The sequence below is a fragment of the Rattus norvegicus genome, chromosome 18 (assembly GCF_036323735.1).
Source record: "Rattus norvegicus strain BN/NHsdMcwi chromosome 18, GRCr8, whole genome shotgun sequence".
NCBI lineage: Eukaryota > Metazoa > Chordata > Mammalia > Rodentia > Muridae > Rattus > Rattus norvegicus.
Genome location: NC_086036.1, coordinates 10253031 through 10259414, shown reverse-complemented (window position 1 = coordinate 10259414; position 6384 = coordinate 10253031).

Below are 6384 nucleotides of genomic sequence, written 5' to 3'. Positions count from 1 at the left end.
TTTACTTTTCAAATGTTATCCCCTTTCCTGGTTTCCCCTTCGTATTCCCCCATACCATTCACCTTTCGTTGATTATATGAGGATGCTCCCCCACACCCTCTCCCACCTCACCACCATTGCATTTCCCTACACTGGGGCATCAAGCCTTCACAGAGCCAAAGGACTCTTCTCCCACTGATGCCAGATATGGCCATCCTCTGCTACATTTGCCGTGTAAACCCCTTCAGCTTTGTTTGTCCTTTCTTTAACTCTTCGGTTAGGGCCCCTGTGCTCAGTCCAGTGAATGATTGCGAGCATCCTCATCTATAGTTATCATGATCTGGCAGAGCCGCTCCAGAGACAGCTGTCAGGCTCCTTTCAGCCAGTTCTTCTTGGCATTCACAATAGTGTCTGGGTTTGGGGTCTGTATATAGGATTAATTCCCAGGTGGGGCAGTCTCTGGATAGCCTTTCTTTCAGTCTCTGCTCCACACTTTGTCCCCTTATTTCCTTTAGAAAGGAGCAGTTCTGGTTTAAAAATTTGGAGATGAGTGGGTGACCCAAACTTCTAATCAGGGGCCTTCCCTAATCTCTGAATATGGACTCTGCAGGTTCTCCCTCCCCTTTGTTGAGCATTTCAGCTAATATCATCCCTAATGGGTACTGGGAGCCTCTTGATTTCCTGATATCTTGGACTATCTGGTGTCTATCCCCTGATCCCCATCCCCAATTGCCACGCACCTCTGTTCAATTTCCTGACCCTCTGTATATCATCCCCATCGCCTCCCATACCTGATCTTGCCCCACTTTTCCACTCCCCCTTCTAAGTCCCTCCCACACTCTACCTTGTTTGACTATTTTATTGTCCCTTTTAAGTAGGACTGAAGCATCCACACTTTGGTCTTCCTTCTTGGATTTCATATCTTCTCTGAGTTGTAACATGGGTATTCCAAGCTATCATGGGTATTCCAAGCTTTTTGCCTAATATCCACTTATCAGTTAGTACAAACCATAAGTGTTCTTTTATAACTAGGTTACTTCACTCAGGATGAAGTTCCATACATTTGCCTAAGAATTTTGTGAAGTCATTGTTTTTGATAGCTGAGTAGTATTCCATTGTGTAGATGTACCACATTTTCTTTATCTACTCCTCTGTTGATTGACATCTGGATTCTTTCCAGATTCTGGCTATTATTAATAAAGCTGCTAGAACTGATTAGAACATGTTTTCTTGTTATAAGTTGGAGCATCTTTTGGGTATATTCCCAGGAGTGATTTACCTGGCTCTTTAGGAATTTTTTTTTAAATTTGTTTTTATTTCGGAGAATATAATTATAACCTTTACCCCTTTCTTTTCTCCCTCTAAACCTTTCATGTCTTCCTTCTTTCTCTCTCTCTCAAATTTCTAGTACCTCCCTTCATTAATTGATAATGCATGCATTCATCTATACGTATGTGCATTTATATTCCTAAAATTATGCTGCTGACTTTGTACAATGTTACTTGCATATGTTTTCAGGGAAGAATGTTTGAGGTTTGATAACAAATCAATGTGCTCCTTCTCGGGAAATACCTTAACTTGCATTTTCAGCATTCTTTATTTGCCCATAGTTCTTTATGAAGGGTTGAAGGGACTTTCTCCATCCAGTTTGTCAGTTTACATAAGAGCAGTCATGTTGATGAGACTTTGTGGTTGTTTTTTCTGATATTATAAGAAACACAACCCCACTGCACACTTCCTGATCTGCCTCTTACAATCAATATTCCCACTTCCTTTTCCAGAAAGTACCTGAGACTTTAGATACAGGAATAATGTATAAATGAATACATTGGAACTGAATGCTGTAACTCCTCATTCTGATTGTTTGTAATTTCTGAAATACTTTCCATTTATTTTTAAGAAATATTTCCTTGGTAAGTGGTTAAAATCACATTTGATTGTCAATACAAGGACAAATATCTTAATTTTTGTTAGCAGTTATGTTGATGTATTAAGGGAATTGTATATTTTTCTCCAATATCTTAAACGAACTTTACTACTAGTGAGATTTAGAGGTTTAAACTTGTACTTTTTGTTTTACCAATTCTTAATAAATATTGTGTTCAATAACATTCCCAAAAAGTAGCACCAATTGGGAAAGAAGTGTTCAAATACAAGAGTTGTAAGGCATGTTTCTTTTTTTATATATCATGAATTTGTTTCTCTTCTGTATGTTTCATGTTTTTATACAGATCTCTCTTATTTAACTTTACATTATCAAAGTATTTAGCATGACATAGCAAATTCATTGGATTTGGCATTTTGCTCTTTAAAGATTCATTGTGAACCTTTGTAAGGCCCTGTCTGACCACAAAATAACTTTCTTTTTTTTATCTTTATTAACTTGATTATTTCTTATTTACATTTCGGTTGTTATTCCCCTTCCCAGTTTCCGGGCCAACATCCCCCTAACCCCTCCCCTTCCCCTTTTATATAGGGTTCCCCTCCCCATCCTCCCCCCATTACCACCCTCCCCCGAACAATCACATTCACTGGGGGTTCAGTCTTGGAAGGACCAAGGGCTTCCCCTTCCACTGATGCTCTTACTAGGCTATTCATTGTTACCTATGAGGTTGGAAGTCAGGGTCAGTCCATGTATAGTCTTTGGGTAGTGGCTTAGTTCCTGGAAGCTCTGGTTGGTTGGCATTGTTGTTCATATGGGGTCTTGAGCCCCTTCAAGCTCTTCCAGTCCTTTCTCTGATTCCTTCAACGGCGGTCCCGTTCTCAGTTCAGTGGACTGCTACTGACATTTGCCTACCTATTTGCTGTATTCTGGGTGTGTCTCTCAGAAACCGGATGTAGATCTCTCCTTTCTTTTTTTTTAAAATTGGTTATTTTATTTCTTTACATTTAAAATGTTATCCCCAGTTCATGTTTCTTCTCTGCAATGGCCCCATCTTATCCTGCCTCCCCTTTGCCTCTGTGAAGTTGTTCCTGCCCTGACACACCCACTCCTGCCTCAGCATGCTAGCATCACCTTATGCCAGAGCATCAAACCTCCACAGAACAAAGGAGCTCCACTCCCATTGATGCCAAATAAGGCAATCCTATGCAACTTATGTAGTTGGACTGATAGATCCTTCCATGTATACTCTTCAGTTGGTGGTTTAGTCCTTGTGAGCTCTGGGTGGTCTGGTTAATTGATATTGCTATTCTATTTATAGGGTTACAATCTCCATCAGCATCTTGAGTCCTTCCCCTAGCTCTTCCATTGGTTCAATCTGATGGCTGGCTGTGAATATCAGCATCTGTATTAGTCAGATGTTGGAAGAGCCTCTCAGGAGACAGCAATACCAGGTTCTTGTCAGCCAGTGCTTCTTGGTATCAACAATAGTGTCTGGGTTTGGTGTTGACAGAAGGGATGGATTCCTAGGTGAGACAAACTCTGAATGGCCTATGCTTCAGTTTCTGCTCCATTTTGTCTCTGTATTTTTTTAGAGATGTGAAAAATTCTGGGTTAAAAGTTTTTGAGATGGGTGGGTGGCCATGTCTCTCAACTTGGGGCTGTACCGCTCTGCTGGAGCTAGTCTCTTCAGGTTCTATAGCCCTTCTGTTGTGTATATCAGCTAATGCCATTCCCACTGGGTTCTGGACAACTTTGGCTTCCCTGGTGTCTGGGACTTTATATTGGCCCACCCCAAGTTCCCTGTCTTACAATGCTACATATTTTTATTCTGCCAGATTGTTTTCCAAAGTGGTTGTACCAGCTTGTAATCCCACCATCAAAAAGAGTGTTCCCCTTTCTCTGCAACCTCTCCAGTATGTGTTGTCACATGAGATTTTTATCTTAGCCATTCTGAGGTGGAATCTCAGGGTATTTTTGATTTGCATTTCCCTGATGATTAAGGATGTTAAACATTTTTAGGTGCTTCTCTGCCATTTGAGATTACTTACTTGAGAATTCTTGGTTTAGTTCTGTACTCCATTTTTAACAGGGTCATTTGGTTCGGTGGAGTCTAACTTCTTGAGTTCGTTTTATATTTTGGAAACTAGCCTTCTGTCAGAAGTAGGGTTGGTAAAGATTCTCTTCCAAACTATAGGTTGCCATTTTGCCCTATTAAAATTGTCCTTTACCTTATAGAAACTTTTCAATTTTATGAGGTCCCCTTTCTCAAATGTTGATCTTAAAACCCAAGTCATTAGTGTTCTATTCAGGAAATGTCACTTTTCCTCACCCATGCAAATAAATTTGAGGCTCTTTCCTACTTTGTCTTCTATCAACTTCAGCATGTCTAGTTTTATATGGAGCTCCTTTATCCACTTAGACTTGAACTTTGTACAAGGAGATGATAATGGATCAATTTGTATTCTTTTACCTGCTGATCAGAAGTTGAACCAGTACCATTGTTGAAAGTGCCTTTTTTCCCCACTGGTTGGTTTTGGCTTCTTTGTCAATAATCTAGTGACCAAACTTTTGTGCATTTATTTCTGGGCCTTCTTTGATCTGATTGGACTTGAGGTTTATACAAGGAGATAAGAATGTGTCTGTTTGCATTCTTCTACTTGCTGACTGCCAGTTGAACCAGCACAATTTGTCGGAAACGCTGTTATTTTTTCATTGGATAATTTTAGGTCCCTTGTTAAGTGGCCAAAAGTGTGTGGGTTCATTTCTGTGTCTTCAATTCTATTTCATTGAACTATTTGTATGTCTTGGCACTAATACCTCACAGTGTTTAATCATGATGGCTCTGTAATAAAGTTTGACATCAGGGATGGTGATTTTCCCAGAGATTCTTTTATTATTGAGAATAGGTTTTGCTATCCTGAGTTTTTCCTTTTGCAAATGATTTTTGCAAATTCTTCTTTCTAACTCTATGAAGAATTGACTAGGAATTTTGACAGGGATTGCATTGAATCTGTAGATTGCTTGCAACAAGATGGCCATTTTTACTATATTAATCCTGCCAATCCATGAGCATGGGACATCTTCCTATGTTCTGAGATCTTTGATGTCTATCTTCAGAGATTTGAACTTCTTATAATACAGATCTTTCACTTGCTTGGTTAGAGTCTGACCAAATTATTATTATTTGAGGCTATGGTGAAGGTGGCATTTTCCTAAGTTGTTTCTCTGCCTGTTTATCCTTTGAGTAGAGGAAAGCTACTAATTTGTTTGTGTTAATTTTATATCCAACCACTTTGCTGAAGTTGTTTATCAGCTGTAGGAGTTCTCTGGTTGAATTTTTGTGGTCATTTAAATATAGTATCATACCATTTTCAAATAGTGATATTTTGACTTCTTTTCTAATTTGTATCCCTTTGACCACTTTTGTTGTCTAATTGCTTTGGCTATGCTTTCAAGTACTAAATTGAATAAGTAGGGAGAGAATGGGCAGCCTTGTTTATTCCCTGATTTTAGTGGGATTGCTTCAAGTTTCTCTCTGTGAGATGTAATTTTAAATCCATATCTTGCCTTTCCTGTGTGTTGGTGGGAGATCTGGGCTCTGATGATACCAAGTAGTCTTGGTTCTTTTGCTTAGGTTCTTACACTTGCCTCTCACCATCTAGTTATCTCTGATATTAGATGTTATTGCTGTTTCTGACTGTAATTTGTCCCTGCTGTGGGTTTGTGAGCCTGTGAGCCTGTGATCTCAAAAGTGAGAACATCCCTGGCTGACCAGCTACTTGCTGGAATGTTTTGGATTCGAGAGCTGTGGGACAGCCCCAGTTCTGGGTGAAGATAGAAAGTGGGATGGTCCTGTCCTAGGCTGCCCTGTGGCTCCTGCTCCTTGTGTGTTCCAGGCATGTTTCCTTGGGCAGTCAATGAAAAGAAAGTGGAGTCCCACCTGTGGCCTATGGACTTAAGAGAGAGAGAGAGTGCTTCTGGCAGACCAGCTCTCTGGAGGCATGTTTTGTGTCTGAAGGATGTGGAAAAGCCCCAGTTCTGGGAAAAGTTCCATATAAACCTTATAAACAGTCCCATAACCCTTAAGGAAATAGAAGTAATCATTGAATGTTTTCCAACCAAGAAAAACACAGGATCAGATGATTTTGGAGTATAATTCTATCATAACTTTATAGAAGACCTAATACTAGTACTTCTCAAACTAGTCTGTAAAATAGAAACAGAACGAGCACTAAAAAATTCATTCTTATAAAGCCACAGTTATATTGATACCTAAATCATGCAAAGACCGAACAAAGAAAGAGAAATTCAGACCAATTTCCCTTATGAATATTGATGCAGAAATACTCAATAAAATTCTTGCAAATCACATTAAAATCATCCTAAAACATGATCAAGTGGGCTTCATTCCTGGAATTCAGGAATGGTTCAATATATGAAAATCAATCATTTAATCCACTATATAAACAAACTCAAAAGAAAAAAAAAGCACATGATCATCTCATTAGATGCTGAAAAAG